Consider the following 18,757-nt stretch of genomic DNA (forward strand, 5'->3'; position numbering starts at 1 on the left):
AGTCCCTCTGCCCAAGGACATTGCAACTGACAACAGATTGGGCATGGAAACCAGAGGAAATGGCTTTGATTTTGAATCTCTTATTGAAATTTCTATCCATAAATGGAGCATAATTTCAATGCTAGAGGTACACATTGTAGGTCCAACAACAGTTTAATTGTAATGGTGGGCTTTATTTTCAGAGACTTATTTTTTAATTGGAAATCAAATCCTTTTTGCCTGACTGAAAGCTGCTCTCATTTATTTAAGTGTATAGCATCTCTACTCAAGCCACTGGAGTTGTACCAGGGCCACTGAGAATACTACCATCTTCAGAACAGTATAAACTTATTAGGATAACTGTTTGATCTTATAAGCGAATTCAGCAAGCTAAAATCACCCTTCGTCTAAAGCATATAATTACATTAGAGTTAAATTAATTGATTTATTTGATGGTTATATCCTGGAGCCTGCCAGGATCCTGAGAGTATCTCTCTGTTTATTGCCTCTCTTGCTTCCTAGTATGAAAGTGATGGGACTGGAAGAAATGTGCAAGTTGCAAATGCAAATGTATCACCACCCACTTCTCTGTTATTTATTGCTGTTTACATAGCAGCTCAGGTTTGTGTGACATATCAGGCAAGTAAAGCGTCAGGTTGCTGCCTGACAGGGTAGGAAGCCTGATCGTTCGCCACCTGGCTTAGGCATTGCTGCTTGCACAAGATGAAGGTGATGTGTGCATAACCTGATGGGAATTATGAAATTCTTCATTCACCTACTCTCCATTAGATTTGCGCTTTATGCTGACTGCTCATGGAGGTGTACCAGTATAAAAGATGCATGCTGTACCAGCTGTGGTCCTGGAACAGGAGTCAGGTGTGATGAAGGTTTGCCATTGTGACAGCAAGGGGGCAGGAAGAATAGCTTGCAGCTGTGGAATTCTTTTCAGAAGTGACATTTAGAAAGGCAAAATGCAGATGAGAAAGAAGTGAATATTTACAAGAAAGATCTTCTTTCCCATACCTCCCCTGTTTTCCTTTATTTGTATATGTGTCTTGTCTGTTACCTGTATTGCAGTTTTTATTCATACTTGAATCTCTGATGTTTTAGAAGTGATTTAAGGTCACCCATACAGAAGTATGGGTCATCACTTCATTACTGCTAGGTGCACCATGTATCATCTCAAGTCCCTTTAATTTTGTTCCAGGCTTCAGCACACAGACAATCATACGTTTGTTTTACTTATCTTCATGTCATTATGAACACGGGTTGAACATCAGGCTTCTGGTAGCCATCTTCATCCTTTAGGCTCTCCTGACAGTAAAACATCTGTGTAAAAGACGCAGAGGGAGAGAGAATGACAGGAGGAAACACATCTTTGATCTATTCCAAGAGTGAAGAACATGTCGGTTGGGACTTGGACCTTCTTAAACCCCTGCATCTATAAATCAAAAACAATGATTCTGAGCAATCAGACTTCATTATCCTCATTTGATGCACAACTACTTGTTTAAACACAGAGTAAGATGGAAGAAGTCATAAAAGTAAATCTGTTTATTGAAACTCTTGCTTCTAGTAGATGATATGGTAATTTTCATTGAAAATTGAATTGTAGAAAGTCGTATGAATGTGGCTAAACACAACCTGGGAAATTGTTCTGAGAAGAATATATTCTGTATCTTGGGAGAAACGTAAATCATCCCAAAATCTAGCAGTTGCTATGGAAATGCTTAAATTAAATGTAAAGCATGCATAAATTTTCAATATACCCAGCACTTTGAGATTGGGGACATATGTTAGGGGAAAAGCCATATACATGAACGCTAAGCAGAAGATAAGACATGGGATGTTTTTTTCCTGCAAATCCGTGTATGGAATATTCCACTAGCATGTCTATACTTCATTTGGACTGCAGACCACAGCCCACACTTGGATACCGAACTATTTCTATGCAAACTTCGGGACAAGCTAGAAACTTGGGCCTGAGCTAACTGTGCCACCAGGTGTTCTGTCTTTGCTTTCAGCACTACAGCTTGGCCAGCTTTGGGCAAACAAGCTGAATATGGAGTCCCTTCTAGAAAGGTCCTGCATACCACTACAGAAGATCACAGTATGTGGTTGACCATAGCTGACCCTGTGTGGAGCAGAGGGGACAAGATGACTTCCAGAGGTGCCTCATGACTTCAGCTATTCTCTGGTTCCCTGAAGCTGGGATATGTGAATAGCCTGATATTGTGTTGCCCTTCCAACAGTCTGTCCACTGAGCTACCCATGTTCTTCATAAGATGTAGATATAAAGTGAAAAGGACAGGAAAGCACACTGAGCTAAATTCCACTCCCTTAACCCCATTTTCTGTGCACTGTGGATTTGGCATGGACTGAATATTTGAAAGTAAGCACTTTGCATTATACTCCAAATATTGCCAGTTACCTCACAAGATGCTCCTTTGGCCATAAGAAGGAATCCTTGGGGGTCATGCTCTTTCTAGGCGTTCAAACCATTAGCTGTGTAAGTTCAATGCACTAAGGAGAAGACAGCACACTGTGGCTTCTCTGCTGATCATCTTCAGTAAGTCCTGGACTTGTTGCACATGCACATGCGTACCTGCACATACCACAGTATCACAAGTGACTGGATGGATGCAAAGCCTCTAAGAAACTACCAAGAATGACTACTGTTCTTTATTATGGTGCATGGGAGCTACCCTCACAAATCAGTCTTATCATACAAGATACTATGCTATCACCTTTTGACATACATTAAAAAATAGAGATCTAGAGTGAGAGTATAGCTAAAAAAACCCTCCAGGTTTCTGTCTGTGGTGATGCTGTTGTGGCGAATGTCTAATCAGCCTGAAGACTGCAATTTTCAGGAACATTCTGAGTCTCTACATGCTTGAAAGACAGCCTTTGTAAGGTGGTTTGGTTTTCTGTTTTGATCTTCTTGTTAAATTATAGTTCAGTATTCTAATGCAAATTAAAAGAGAAACTCTGAGTCTTCAGCTTGCAGCTTCTTAAATGTCAATTTCGTCTTTTAAAAAGATCTATATTAAAGAAATGTCATATGAAACTATAGACACATACACACAAATACATTTGGTGATACAAGTTACTCAGTTTGATCTAAGTCTTGACTTATGATATGGAATGTCTTCCCTCCCCAGGGAACTTGGTGTCTGTGTCAGCATTTTGATTTGGGAATATGCTTCTGGAATAATTCTCAGAGAGGAAGACCAGAACTGATGTCCTTTTCAGTGAAACTGAACCAGGTGTGCTTCAAGTGTGCCTGATGTGCTCCATCCACTGATGGATATTCAGACCACAGCACTTCGTTGGAATAGGCATGCCTAGCCTACGAAGGGATACAGATGGTGATTCAAAGTAGTTGCAGTTGTAGGAACCCCATCAAGCTTGTAAAATGAACATCGCAGGCATAATCCTGACTATACTAAAGTGAAAAACAAGATTTCCATTCACTTTAGGGAAGGCGTATTATACCTAGAGTAGGCACTCTTCGCACCCTGGCAGCTGGGTGACAACAATGAACAACTACAGCAATCGATTTTTAGATATGGCCACTGGATCTAAAGTCATAGTATAATCTGAACTGCATTTATCTGCAGAGCTAGAAAAATACACCCTTTTGCACCCTTTAGTAAAGACACATTAACCTTGCTGGACAGTCACATTAATGGATAGCTTTAATAACATCGAAGTTTGTTTGTTTGCTGCTGTCCATATGCACAAAATAAATTCCTCTGCTAATGCAACCTGCATCTGCCTGTCTTTTACAGCCATTTTAAACACTATTTTGTACAGATGTGAGTGTTCATCATTTGTTAGTAAGTGGCATGATGATAGTAAAAAAAAAGTATACTCAGTCATGTCCTTCATCTGTGTATTTATTATTTCTTTTATTATTACTATTATTGTTTCATTTAGATAATGCTGGGATGCTAGGGGTTGAAGACAGCCATTCACATGTGCAAATAACCTCACGTCCTCTTCCAGGAGATGCCAGTAAAGATTCCATATATATTTATAGTAATTCTTGACAAGGTGAAATATTCTAGCAAAAAAATCCAGAAACAACAAATGGTACCTGGTGAATTTTATGTCAGTCTGTAAGCTACGTGCTGTGTCTTCGTAACCCGTGGCATCATAGGCAAATGATTTTAACCATAGAGTTAAGCATCAGTGGATTCTTTTGAGACTATTTTGGCAAACATAGAGCCTATTAAAAGAGAGAATCAGGAGCCATATTTGTGAAAATATGTTGGGAATGGAAATTAGACTATAATATCTGCATTATGAGAATATACTCTTTAAATAAAAAGAACATAAAAACACAGCTAATATAGATCAGAGAGTACAGGAGGAAGCTGTTGTTTGTCACAAGAGACACTGGTCCTCAGGTTTCATTTGATTCTCACGTATGTCAATGTTTAGATTCATGGTCACTTGATTCAATCCAAATTACATATTGTGACTCATATTTGGTACAATACTTGAAAGCAGTGTATTTAAATATACTTCATGGAAAATTAAAACCTTTTATTTAGTCATAATTAGCGGATACGGTAATCAAGATACCACAGACTTTATTTCTTTGGGGGGAAAAAAAAAGTATTTGAAGAACAATAAGAAGTTAATATGCTTCCATAAAAATCTAAATGCATAAGGCCAGATTGTGACAGTTTGCTCATGCAGCACTAAGGTACCATTTAACATGCAAATTGGGTAACAGGAACTATCTGCTTTTGAAGCTCTAGCTTATACTTTATTCCACATGTTGCCCTAATTACTACAGAGAGAGCTATTTGTGGAATATGGTACTATTTAATTGAGGAAGGCTATCATAAACTGTCTGTAAGGAATGGTTTCATATAATTTTTAACTCTGATGAAAAAGTCCCAGTAAAAACATGAAAACTCTAATATTCTGAAGTTTAAGGTAACAATTTGTGGAGATTTTTTCCCCTGAAAATAATATTATGAGTACTTTGGAACAACTTTACTTTGGTGCTTCTTATAAAATTTTTGATGAACATTAGTTGTTCTAATCTCTAAACTGTATGCAAACAAATGATGCTACTTATTCCCCCTATGTAACATATAAATCTTGGAGTTTTAACAAGTTAGCTAAATGACTGTCTACTCAAATTTTTACATTTGTTCATCCCATTGATGATATCTTACCACTGCTCAGTGGTGGATACACTTCTTTATTAATAAATATAGGAACATATGAATAACTGTCATATGTCTTTCCCTGCCCATTCTTCCCTGAATGGGAACACTGGATGGATATTTTTCAAGCTCACAGATACTGTTTTTCTTAAGTCAAGATCAAAATACTGCACTTGTATTTGCCTTGATAGGAGTTCCTGTTTCTAAAATAATAATATAGTTTCTGATTTGTATAGAGGTGAATTTCACAGCATTCAACCACCTTCTGAGAAAGCTGTTTTCCATTTCTAACCAATAATTGCTACTGTTTAATTTGTTGTATTGAATGCCTGATGTATTCATGATGTCAAGGTAATTGTGGGAATATTGGGCCTTGTTGCCATGGAAATACACATTCACTTACACAAACACATTTCAAAAAGAAAAAATCACTTTTATAAAGGTTCATTAAAAGATCTATTTTTTTAATATTGATCAGGTTACAGAAATTAATATTTTCTATTTTTTTCTTAATGTATGTTAGCTGCGAGACTATGTAAGGGATTGATGCTGAGTCAGTTTATACCCCACTCACTGTCACAGACAGTGGCAGAAGAAGATGCTATTCAGGGGGAGCATGTGAACCCGGCCACTTTCTGCTTTAGCCCCTTCTTCTGTTTGTTCTTAGTTTGGCAGGCAGAAGGGAATATTTTCACCACGATTTCCTTTCTTCCCCGCAGTCATCTTGAACTAAAATGATCTGATGTTTCAGTCTTCTAAAGTTTTCAATATTCCCCTTGTTCCATCAGATCTCAGCATCTGGCCCAAAGTTTATTTCTATCCTTGATGTATTTGTGAGACTTTTATGTCATCTTCTGATTAATTTAACAAAAGTCTGCTCTGCTGTATAGAGAATCAAGTCATTCAAGAATTGTCACCACTGACAGTTTTTCAAGCCTCGAATGAGTTGTGAACACAAGCTCAAGCTTCAGATTCTCATGGGTAAGGAAAACTTCCAACAGAGGAGCTAAGATGTCTAACCTCGCCAAGCTGGATCATTTGGCTCTTGCCATAGCTGCTCCAGAGATCCCCACTGTAGGTCTACTTTGAGGAGGATCAACTAAGAGCTCTGTAGCAGAACACTGCATTTTCCTTATCTTCTCAAAGCATATCAATAAAATTGAGATTTCCTGGGGCCATTGTGCTGCCGCTTAATCTTACCCGGTTATTTAGGCTGGTCCTGCTCCAAGGAAGTCCTCCAGCACTGCAGCACACAGCCCAGTGCAAAGAGCCAAAAGGTCACAGCTCCTGCCTCTCCCAAAGTCTTGCCACACTGCTATAATACCTTAAAGGGGATATCGTGACAGAGTAATAATTGCTCAGGTAGCTCAAACAGGAGAGGTTTGTCCTGAAACGTGTGACAAGATAGCGGCTGTAGGTGAATACCGCAAGGCAGGTGAGTGCCCAGTCAGACAAACCCAGCTGATACCAGCCATCACCATTCAGAAATACGCTGTTTGTTCTGCCCTCGTGCGGGTATTGCCTGTCTGCCTGTCCTTATCTCGTCCTCTGCCTGTCTTCCAGTGAGCAGTGAAAAATGGTCCAGAAGAACAAAGGCACCGATCCGCTTACTGTTTCTTTTTGATGCCTTGATCTCAACAATGAAAACTTGGGTGTAAATGTAAGCTGTCAGGGACTGTGCTGAGAAAGTTTTCGAGGGCTCTCATGTCAGCTCTAGAAGTGCTCGAGAAGAACTGCATATGCTCATCTGCTAAAATAAAATTATGTAATAGGCACTCCTAAAATATAGCGGGAAGAATGATAAAATCCCTAAGTATACCCTATTAGAAAAACAAAAAACAAGCAATGGACGGATAGATTCAGAGGACAGTGGAAGCACTTTACCTCAGAAATAACCACCTCAATGCATTCTTCAAGGCCAGCAAAAATTGCAAGCTTTGCTACCAATACAGGATCCTGAAAGAATCCTTTTATACTGATGCCTGACACATCTGTACTGGGAAGACGCTTGTAGGTAGGATCACCTGTATCTACCAAGACAACTTGAAGATCACATGACAAGAGAAAAAAACGTACAGCTATAGATATACACTGTATGTTTAGTTATAGAAAAAAGTATGAAACTATATCAGACGACGGTTACAGATCAATGCTTCCTGCAATTCTTTAGTTTGAAAATAGGCATTGTCTCATCCAGATACTTTAATACAAGAATTCACTGAAACATAATCTTAGAAATAAGCAAAAGTACTACTTTTGTCAAGAAGATGTAGGAATTGCAAGGTAGAGTAGGTACTACTTGTACTACACCTATGTCAAACATATGCTTCAAAAGCCAAAAAAAAAATCAACTATATGGTGTAGAGCTTAACAATGTAAAAAAAAAATTCTATGGAAATATAAAATAGATTTCATGGTTGCTAGGTTTTGTCTCACATTCACTTTCTTTCTGATTAACTGAAAATTCTTCTGTTGTATACCAGAGCAAAGGACCTGCAACATTTGAAGGGTGTGGTAGACTTGTGTTAAATGAAATCTGGTCTGACAGATGCTGAAAGAAGATAAATTATTTAAGAAAAATGTTGCATAAAAGTTTTACTGAACCGAGAGAAAGGAAAAATTCCCATGACTAGCTGCTTTGCTCTGACTAGCGTCAATAGAAGTGGCAACACTGAAATAGCTATTTGTAGAAGAAAGACGTAATGGAAAAATCAAAAACCTGTGTAACTGCTATTGTTTTTGTGTTTTGGGGGCATGTAGCTTAGTGCAACTCTTATTGGTTCTTACTCATGTCAGGTATTCCTATGAAATCAGAAGAAATACGTGGTGAATAAGATTTCGAGATTATCTGTTTTCTGTAGTTTTTAAACTATCTTAACATATGTCTATTCATTTAGAATAGAGGAAACGGAAATTTTATGGCGTTTGTGGTTTTATATATATACTTTGGTCTAACTTCATCTTGAATGGTACAACGGTATTATTCCTGGATATGGCTCCAGGGCAACCGTGACCAGCATAGTGTGCTACATTCCGCTCTTCAGAATTTGGGAAACATGCTGGTGCAATGGTCCAATGAGGAGTAATAAGACTTCTTAAAGAAAGATAAAACATATCCATAGCAAAAAACACTAGAAGCTCAATATTTAACTTATCAAGGACTACATTAAGAGTTTACTTGGCCAAAATCTGTAAATACCAACATAGGAATGAAATTTTGTTACATAGCTTTTCAATTCATTAGACAAAACATAGTAAGAACTGAGGGAACCTGACACTAAATTCATTTTAGAAATGAGGTGCCAAATGAGGACCAGGGTTTTTTTCAGTCAACAGAATCGACTCAGCAAGAGTTCTATAGGTTCATCATCACTTAATGTTTTTTTTCTAAAATATATGTTTTATTTCAAACTGGAGCTAATGCAAGTCAAATCTACGTCCCGCGTTTTGCTGAAGATGAGACAATCATCAAAAGTCTCATTTAACTGTAACACCAATTTAAATATGGAATCCTAAGCCTCATTTCAGATTCCTTCTTCAAGGCAGGAAATGCATCAGTTTGAGACTCAAAAAGTTATTTTAGTTTGCGAAGGGCTACAACTTCCACAGCTGAAGCAGAACTCCAGCAAAGCTGAAGGCATACTTTGTGTTCCTTTAGTGCACCTGTGTGCACCTCCAGTCTGCAGGCTTTGCTGGCATAATTACGCCAGTAAAAGTTGTAAAGATGTGTGATTCAATCACTGGTATCACAATGCTGTAATACATTGTCGGTTACGCTATCAAGTGTGAATCTTCAGAAGTAATCTGTCCAAACCATGGATTTACAATCTTTTTGCTGCTCATATTCCTTAACTTAGGTATTGAGATAATTTTCTCAGAAAACATTGAGTAGTCATGAGATTGATATACTTGTAAGAAAAAGGTGGTCTCAGTGAGTTTCCCCATGTAGAATTATTTTCATAGAAAAGTGCTAAAATGTTCTTGTTGACCTTTGTTAGCTAAAGAAAATCTCTTTTTAATTCAAAGTGACCTTTCTTTTCAAAATGAAGTTAGCTTATATAAAATAAGGTTAACGGTTTTAAAAGGTCAAGAACAAATCAAATCTTCTGAAGTAATTGAAATTTTTCTGTTGACCTGATGTTTGTTTATTTGTTCATCCATTCAGGTTTTGCATGGTTGTATGTAAAATTTTTATATCTGAGACATTACTAGTCTTGCAAGGTAGGAGAAAAAAAAATTAAATATTCAAAATTTTTATGAGAGGCAAGTGTTTCCTTGTACTTGCATATGTTAAGATGCATCTTACATTTGACTGTCAACAAGAAATTAGGAGTTGATTTTAGGCAGAGCAACTATTTTGATGGGGAAGTTGAATTGTCTAATTCTAGAAAGACTTTGGAGGACATGTAGGTGCTTCTGCTACAACTATTACAATCAAATCATGAGAATATACTTATTAAGGTAGTCTTAGCATTTATGAATCAAAATTTTTATCATTTTTCTTAGATAAAGGAAAGACCTCCACTTAATTCAAGAGTTTCTGAATGTTGTTTAAATGCAGTCATAAAAATAGCAGCAAAATCCTCCAGTAGTGGCTAGCCATTTTTGAGAAAATAAAAGAATAAGGAGGAAATTAAACTCTCCTTCATGTTGAGAAGTAATCCCTTTTTATTTGCCGCAGCCCAGTGCCTGCATAGAGGGACACTGGTCTTCACTGATACTTGTCTCTGAAAACATCATAAAACCTTACTTTATGCTTCTCTCTCCTCCTACACCTCATATATATGTTTTTAAATCCTCTAAGGGAATGGATTTTTCACTTTCTGCAGGAAGACAGTGTCCATTTGTTGTTCTTGTCACTACAATGCAAATAGGCATGATAATAAATATTGTTATAATCCATACATTAAAGGAATTATAACACTAAACAGAAGATACTATTGAAGTGAGATTGTTGCCCTCCTTGGCCCAAATAGCTGGGGACAATTAAGGACCTGAGAGTGTTTCTTCTTGGAAGGAGCCATCAATGATGGATTTTGTTAGCTGCTTGGTGCAAATCTGGCTTATTTACAGGAAAAGTGCTAAATCATGGCATGGCCTCCAGTGTAGCAGAAAATCTAGTTAGGAAAGGAAAAAAAAACCACACCAACAAACAAAACAAAAACAAAAAACAAACAAAAAACCCAAACCAAACCAAAACAAAAAAAAAAACACACACACAAAAAAAAAAAAAAAAAACCAACAAAAAAACCCAGAAAAAACTTAAAGTCCATCTTGCCAGCCATGATTCTGGGCAGCTTCACAGGAAAGAAGGGGGAAATATTCTTCCTCGCTTTGTGAAGCTGATACCAAGAAGTGAGCATTTCTGGAAGATTCTGTGTAACACGGGAGGGTCTGGATAGTAACGGAGGTCTTCATTCCTCTAACCTGCTTTTCTTGGCCTTCTGCCCTCCCTTCAAAGAAAAACACACGTTCTACTGCTGAGAATGCTTTATTAAGTCTTTGTAACACTTGTCCCGCTGCCTCCATGCACACACGCAGAAACATTTCATTATCCAGTCCCTAGATATGTAATTGGGGCAACATTCTCTCAGGAAATAATATGATGTAAAATTTCTACTGAAGAGATTCCTGAATGCAGAGTGGGGAGACTTAGTCATGGTTGTTTGAAACACTCAATGATACAAGAGAATTTTGCCTTTTCCCTTTCATTGCCAGTCTGCATTTGCTTGCAGGGATCAGAGGGTTTTCTTTCCTCAGTCTAATCTATTATTTTGTATTTTATGTTAATGCAAATAAATGAAATTGTGCAGATTAGGGGATAGTATTAATAAAAATACCAAGAAAACTCTGAGAAGCTTTTGGCTCTCAAAATCTAGTTTCATTTTAAATAAAAATGAAGCACTACAAGAGCAAAACAAAAATCATTAAGTAAAGTGATGTTATAAATAATGCTGCTGAGAGATTTTATTTACAAGTAAATGTATGGATACACTCACAATACAAGAGCTTATAAATAGCTCTTCTGGCATTTTATCATCTTTCAATCACACTAACTTACAGTACGTATGCTTACTGCTTTCTGGAATTTTTTGTACAAGAGACAGATGGGGAGCTAGAAAGTAGGCTTGTTGTAAAGATATCACAGTGTGACTATCACTGTGACTGCAATACTAAACCTTATTGTTTTGGAGTAGTAGGAATTACAGTGGTTACCTCTAACACATTTTCTTTTTTTTTCTTTTTTCTATCTTTCTTCACTCCCATCCACTTGTAAAGTTGGACCTGGATTCTGTATTTATAGCAAGCTGAGTGATGTAAAATAACTACATTAATATCCTTGAAGCCCCAAAATATGTTAGTACTTTTTACCTTGGTTTGTATGGTACATCTTTTTTGTGTTTTAGAAAACAAAACTGGGAAAAAAAAAAAGGTATATACACATTGGCATTCCAGCAAATGTCATTTTATTGTGTAATGATTTCTAGGTAGACAACCATTACAGGATTACTGGCCCATATGTATGCTATGCTAAAATACCACTTGGGATGGAGTTTTTTAGGAGTTACAACATAAACAAGATTTCTTCTGATCTGATGGAAGAGTTTAATGTTTGAAGTTTTCATGAAGCCAGATTATGCCTAAGTCCGGTCCACTGACCGAGGTGGGATGGGGGAGCAGAATTTCAGTATAACAAGAAAAGGAATGAAGGAGAAAATACCCTGTAATCATCCTGTTTAATGTAAAGATATAATTTACTTCATGTCACAGGGGGAAGGGGTGTGTATTCAGATCTAGGTGAGAAACCTTGTGTCCTGACACACATCACACCACAGCTCTGGGCAAATCATCTGGAGGATTCCACTGAGCCACTCGTGTTGTGGGTTTGGGAAGAAGGGACATACGGGACCTAAGGCTGACTGCTGTCCTAAACAGTTCTAACCGAAGCCTAAACAGTGGGATTATAGTTTGGAATAATACTGCATTGCTGCAGTACTCATCACCACTGTGAAACCATTGGAAACTTCAAGACCAATCCTTAGCCTCATTCATTAACATGTTTGAAGTTGCTGGAATCTTCTCAGTTACAAACTAAGATAAACTTCAGGTTTCTTAAACTTTCACAAAACACAGAACCATTTCTTTGTTGTTTTGCATCAATTTGAAATGCCAGTAATTTATTTTTAATCTGTATAATTGCTATAAATACTGTTTTAAAAGTTAGTGACAATTTAAAAATCACACATTTTCATTATAAATAACTCTGCAGCAGGACATCTGAAAGAATTGCAAACCTGATTTTAAATGTAATTTCAAGTCATTAAGTTTATGTAAATTGATCCTTTTTCAAACAAAAAAGATACATAGAAACATTTTTCTTCAACTTTTTTCTGGTAAATTTCTAATTAAAATTTATAATTTGAATTCAAATTTTAGAAAATCCTAATTATAATTTCTAATTAGAAGTTTACTGTCAAAAACTGCTTCTAAACTGGAGTGAGAATTCTTACACTGATCATAGTTATCAGAAAGAAGGTGTTTTTTTCTATCTCAAAGAAGTAAGGCACAATAGACTGAATTCTTCTCAGATTTCTTAGGCAATTTGCTTAACCTTCATATGATGACTCCTCCTCATCTACAGAAATGAGGTAACAGCTCCCTTTCTGATAGTGTCATGAGCATTAATCCATTGTTCCAGTACAAAGTAAGTACATCCACAGATTAGAGGCTGAAGCAGTCGCAACTATTTCATGAAATAAAATTTTGTCTTCCATCTCAGATTATGGAAAACAATAATAGTCATCATCATCATCAGTAACCTTCCTAAACTTTTGATCCTTATGAGAAATTTTTCTATTCAGATAGGAACTGATGTAGCATGCTGTCTTGCTGCAGTTGTGTATTCATGGTCATCAACTGTAAATGTTTTTACAAATATAAATACATTATTTAAACTTTTTTTTTTAATGGTCTAAATTCTAGTGTCAAATCATTTTCTCCTTGGGGCCTCCATGAGAGAGCATCAAGTATGCACACCGAATGCAATGGATGATGTGGTTGCTTAGAACCTCATACTTACCTTCTACTGAAGTCAGAAGATTTGTGTTTCTCATTTGTCTTGCAGAAGTTATGGAGTGGCCAGGTGTAAAGCCTGCTTTTATTAACAGGATCCTGCTTTCCTATACTGGAAAACAGCCCTTACTATAGGAAATAGTACTGTGCTCACCAATTAAAAGCTGGTTTTATTTTCCATGCTCAAATTGTCCCATGAATCTGAATCAAACAAAAATACAGGAAGAAAAAGTCTTCCAATCAGTCACTGTCCTGGATCACCAGACTCTTACAGAAATGGCCAAATTTCTCAATTCATCTTGAAGAGAAATGAAATTGGTCACTGGACTGCAAGAATCCAGTAACAGTTTTGTACTCAGCTGAGCTGCTCTATAACTTACAATGTGATTCGTAACGCATTTGAACACAAGCTCAAACATGAGCAAAGACAAAGAAGTTTTTATTCTAGGTTGCCCACCAAATTTTAAATGGGAAGACATTCCAAGTGAGCTACCCCAGCCTAGTATTGCATTTTCTATTTTGCATTCGCTATTTTGCATTCAACAAAGGTATGACTACACAAAGTAAAATATTAAACAAAAGGGATTTATTTCCTGGTAAATCTCTTTTGCATATCACAGTTGTTTTGCTATAAAAATACGCTCAAATTATTAAGTAATTGAAAAGTAGACAGCCTTTCTCTTTTCATCAGTAGTTGAGAGCCTGGCTACAGTACACTGCATGCGGAAACTGTTTAAATCCTTTTGTGGAACACCTTTCCGTATTGATATGCAGTTTAGCACAGAGCAGGGCCAGTTACAATGTGCAAGTAAATTCAATTTCTTACACAATTTATAGTATAAACTAACTATAATTATCTTGGGGAAAAAAAAAAAGTGAATTTAAAAAGAAGTAAGGATGATCTTCTAATTTAGCAAAGTCTGGATTTTCAGATAAGGAATCACATTTGAGCTCCATATGACTGTTAAATGTGCCAAATTAAAAATGCCAGAGATGTCTAATTCATGCTGCAGACTAGTGATAGCATACAGTCATTACGCTAGTTAGATGGAAGCCACTTAAAGGGAAGATAAAACAAAGAGTGGGACGGTATATGAAGACCATTTCAACAGTGTGACAGGAGAGTATGATCCTGTATTTTCCTGTACTATGGGAACCGCACAGATTATTTTAAAGCTAGTAAACAGAAGCTGCAACTATTTACCTTATGTTTCATAATCATCTTTGGAAAAGACTGAGGCCCAATGTTCTGATTTTCCTACTGATGAAACTGCAGCTGCAGGAATGGCAAAATTTGCTGCAAAGTTTCTTAGAGAGCTTGTTGAGATTGTCTACCCGTGAGCTGTGTCACGCAGCAGCAACACAACTCTGCAAGTAAGAATCATTGGCTGTACTGGCAATGGGACCCGAAGAGGTGACCACATAGGAGTACCCTAGGAAGGTCAAGGACTTTTGGATACGGCGCAGTGGTCCAGTCTGTTCTTCACAGACATTTGCTGTATGAAATGCCTCATGGAACATGAACCCTTCCTCCTCTTGAGACCCGTGCAGAGCTACGGAGAAGGAATAGCAATAAAGACACAAAATAAGTTAATGATACATTAATCGCCATACAAATATCTTCCCACTGTGCAGAGTCTTTTCCAAAGGGATTTTGGTTAATATAATAGCCACTAAGAAATCAGAATTATAGATTTAAAAAGGAGACACGGGCTGTCTTTATATGGATCAAATAACATCATGCCCAGAAGGCACAGGTGCCTCTAGGCGGTTTGCCCTATCTTCCCACACTTTAGCCCAAGATAGGGCAAGCTGTCCATCACACTGCATATGTTCATTTGCTCAGGTAGAGCCAGATCTTAAAGGAACTGAGATAATTGTTCCACAAAAACTGCACTTGCTCTTGAAGCACTGCCTTTCTGCTTCCCTAATGTGGGCCTCTCTGGAAAGCAGCTCAAACTGGGCCTGTGGTTTTGTATTGCAATCCACGGATATGTGAAGTGCCGTTGCTGCTCAGTTGTTTTGAAGAGGTTTAGGAAGGCAGGAGGCACTCGGCAGTCTCGGCCATTGCCCATGCCAGGGTCTGGCCTGCAAATTTTCCTTCTGGTTCCAGGTGGTTCTAAGCTTCACTCGTCCCTCTGGCAGTACCCACCTAAGCCGTCACTCACCTGTCACAACGAGGATCTGTCAGCCCACCCGCAGACTGCAGAGCAAAGAAAGGCAACAAAGCTATAAAAGTGACTAATAATAATATAAACATGCAGAGAGAGGAGATACAAATGTTCTGCAGATAATATTGTTACTGGTTTGGGTTGCTTTCTAAACCTAGCAAATCTTGTGTAAAACAAGCATTTTACTGGTGATGATACAAAACTCTTGTGTGAAGTGAACAGATTAAACTGTTTATGTTCAACTGCTGAAAACACTCCAGAAATTGATGTCAATGTCGGAAACCTTATTAGGTTTCAGAAGATGTAGGAAACCTCATCACAAGACAGGAGGTCTTCAGGCTTTTGAGAATGACATCTGAAGGACATTTAGATTGTTTTCTATAAAAGGAAAGGGCAAATTTCCAGTGCACACATAATCACTGGTAGCATTTATGTTGTCATTCTCTCTAAAGCAGTAACAAAGTGCACAAATGGTGGATGATTAGAGAGGTCAGTAAAGTGCTCCATTCAGCTGTAATTGTAGAGTTTTTAAAAATTCTTTTGACATCAGAAAGTATGTTTTTTTAACCCAGCTTTTTGCTGATTAGTTAATTCATGCAAAATCAGTGAAGAAACAGAATGGCAAATTAAAAGCGGTAAAATAGGAATGCCATTTTACAGTAGTGATAAGTAATCATCAAAATCAGTTTACTGTAAAATTACTGCTACCTGCCAGTGCTTAACTCCACATGCACAAGTATTCAGCAAAATTTTGTTGAAAATATTACCACCTTGCAGATCAAGAAAGTGCTTTGAAAGAAGTACTGCTCCATGCACACTTTTGCTGATGCTGCAGTCAGTATTCTCTCTTTTCCTATTCCCCCTAGAGCACTTCACAAAAATTTTCTCACATAGAAAATCTGAATACACTGTTTTATTTAATTAACATATATTTTAAGCTATCAATGGCCTTATAAAATCTGACGCTCTTCCTACTGAGGAAATTATGCAGCTTCTTCCTCTCTAGTAAGATTTGAACACAAGTTATGTTTTCTGTTTCATCGTTTTTCTGCCCATGTCTCTCAGTTTTGAGTAATGAATGGATGTATGCTTTCCAATTTTGAAGCAAATTTGCATTAGAGAATAACCACATAGTGAAAATAAAAAGACAACCTGCCACTGACCAAATAAGAGTTTGCATTTCAGTCATATTCTATGAAATAAGGAATGATTCCAATTGTTCATAGTTGGTTAAAAGTGGTGGAATGCTTCAGTCTCACTGTGAGTGAAGGTTTCAACCCATGGACAAGGGAAAAAAACTACATGACATTGTCTGTTGCACCAAGTGGAAGTCGACATTCTTTATAAACTTGCTTGTTTTACAAACAAATGAAACTGAAATAGATGGAATACCTGGCAGAAAGGACCTAGAGCTGGGGAAATGAAGAGACAGTCCTGTACTCATTCCCCAAAGTGGAAAAAAACAAAACCAAACCAAAACCAACCAACCAAAAAAAAATCTACACCAAAAAACCCCCACCACATTCTGATGGCCACAAGCTTAAATTTGATGTCATTTTCATAATTCCAGATCATGAGGGATGCGACTGTTAGCATACTATAGATCGAAGATGGAAAAAAAATCTTTATAGCAGTCTCAGATGTAGATTAGAATTTCAGAATTTCTGTAGTACAGTCCTGTTCACAATCAGTTACACACTTAGAGCTATATTTGAGTGATTTGTCGTGTGAAGTTTACATCATACTAACCAAAAATGTTGCTGCACATTGCAGGTGGAAACTTTGGCATGAAAGGATACTTTCCCTTCAGTGCACCTAAATTTTTGCATTAGCCTTTTGTCACTGGTGAGAGTGAATGCGGTAGTTCAACTGATCCCCGGACAAACATCTGCAGCATCTTAAACGTTGTGATGCCACTTAATCTTTGCAGCCATTTCAATTCTTCATCTAATGGTTGTTTGCTTGTCATCAGCAACCGTTAGGGTGGAGACTTAAGCTCTCTGGGAGAGTTAATATCACCTTCTCAGGTTTTATCTTATTTTATTTTAGAGCACCTTTTTTCAAAGATCTTTATTCCCTTGTTCAGGGTTTCTGCACAAGTTCAGGAGAAGAAAAGGTTTTAAATGTTAATGTCTTGCCTTCTGAAAGATTTGCAAAGAAATTTCTGAATCCTTTGTGCAGTGCGTAGCAGAAGGTTGTTTGGATCTTTTTTCCCTCTGTGTGTCTAACTTCTTGTTTCTTACATTATCTTTTGACAGTGTATGAGATCAGGGGCAGAGTCTCACATATAAAAAGACTGATGGAAGAAACTAAGCTGCAGTTTGATGCTGTGGCCACTGAAATCCATAGCAAAATTCTTATTGGCATCAGAGGTGGAAAAGATAAGCTTTAGGAAATTATTCAGACATCTCTAAAGTCCTTACACACATAATTCTATGTTTCGGTTGGCGAAAATGTGTTTTTTCCTTAGCTCATATAATAATCATTATTCTTCTGCATAGATTTTTATACGTGGAAAATTGCACGGGGAAAGGGGAAATTTCAAAGCCCTGGGACAATGTTACGTCTGGGTGATCTTAGTTTAGCTGAAGTTCAGATCCAGTGTTTCAAAGTAGAAAGGAAAAATAGCTTTCATCATTTCAGTGTATTCTGTAAAGCAAAACAGATTGTGAGTACACACATCTCAGAATTACAAACAGAAGTGTTCTGCAGTACCTAAAACAGGATCTCTCAGAATCACATACAAGAGGCATCTTGTGTTCTTATGCAATGTACACCAGTAAAAAGCGGTTGGGCCATACTTTAATATATATTCTAATTGTAGAAAACATCGTGGCTAATGCCTGTTTGCTCTTTGTGGCAACTGTTTTCTTTCTTCCTGTTGTGTAAAAAAAAAAAAAGCGAGGGAGATTGTGGGAGATTGTTCTTGCAGGTTTCTCTGAGTCTTAGTTATAATTCTCCTTCATACAAACAGTGCTAGTAGTCTGCAAGTCCTCTTCATTCTGCACTTTAATACAATCTCCTTTTCAAAAGAAATGGAAGGTTACAAAGCTTTCAGCAGTATTAAATTTGGCGTAGAGGTTCACTTGCTCTGAAGGTCATTTTTTCCAGATTTTTGATGATTTACACTCTCTTCTAAGCTACTGATATAGTTACCATAGTGAATGGTCTTTGATTTAGCTCATGATTATCAACGAAAAAAACACCTGAAACACAGCAGTGTTTCATACATTGTTTATCAGCCATTTGCCAGTGACACAAGAGCCGCAGGTGAAAGGAAGGATGACTTTAAGCACATTTATTTTCATGCCTGTGCATTCAAGCTGTTTGCCTTGTAGAAAAATT

General features: G+C 37.3%; 1 protein-coding gene across 1 annotated transcript in view; it reads left to right on the forward strand.

Annotated features, from left to right (window-relative positions):
• Window positions 1-18,757, forward strand: part of GABBR2 (gamma-aminobutyric acid type B receptor subunit 2) — a 495,928-nt gene that overhangs the window by 437,344 nt on the left and 39,827 nt on the right. The gene's annotated exons all lie outside the window — the stretch shown is intronic.

Source organism: Caloenas nicobarica, chromosome 2 (assembly GCF_036013445.1).
Source record: "Caloenas nicobarica isolate bCalNic1 chromosome 2, bCalNic1.hap1, whole genome shotgun sequence".
In the NCBI taxonomy this organism is placed as follows: Eukaryota; Metazoa; Chordata; class Aves; order Columbiformes; family Columbidae; genus Caloenas; species Caloenas nicobarica.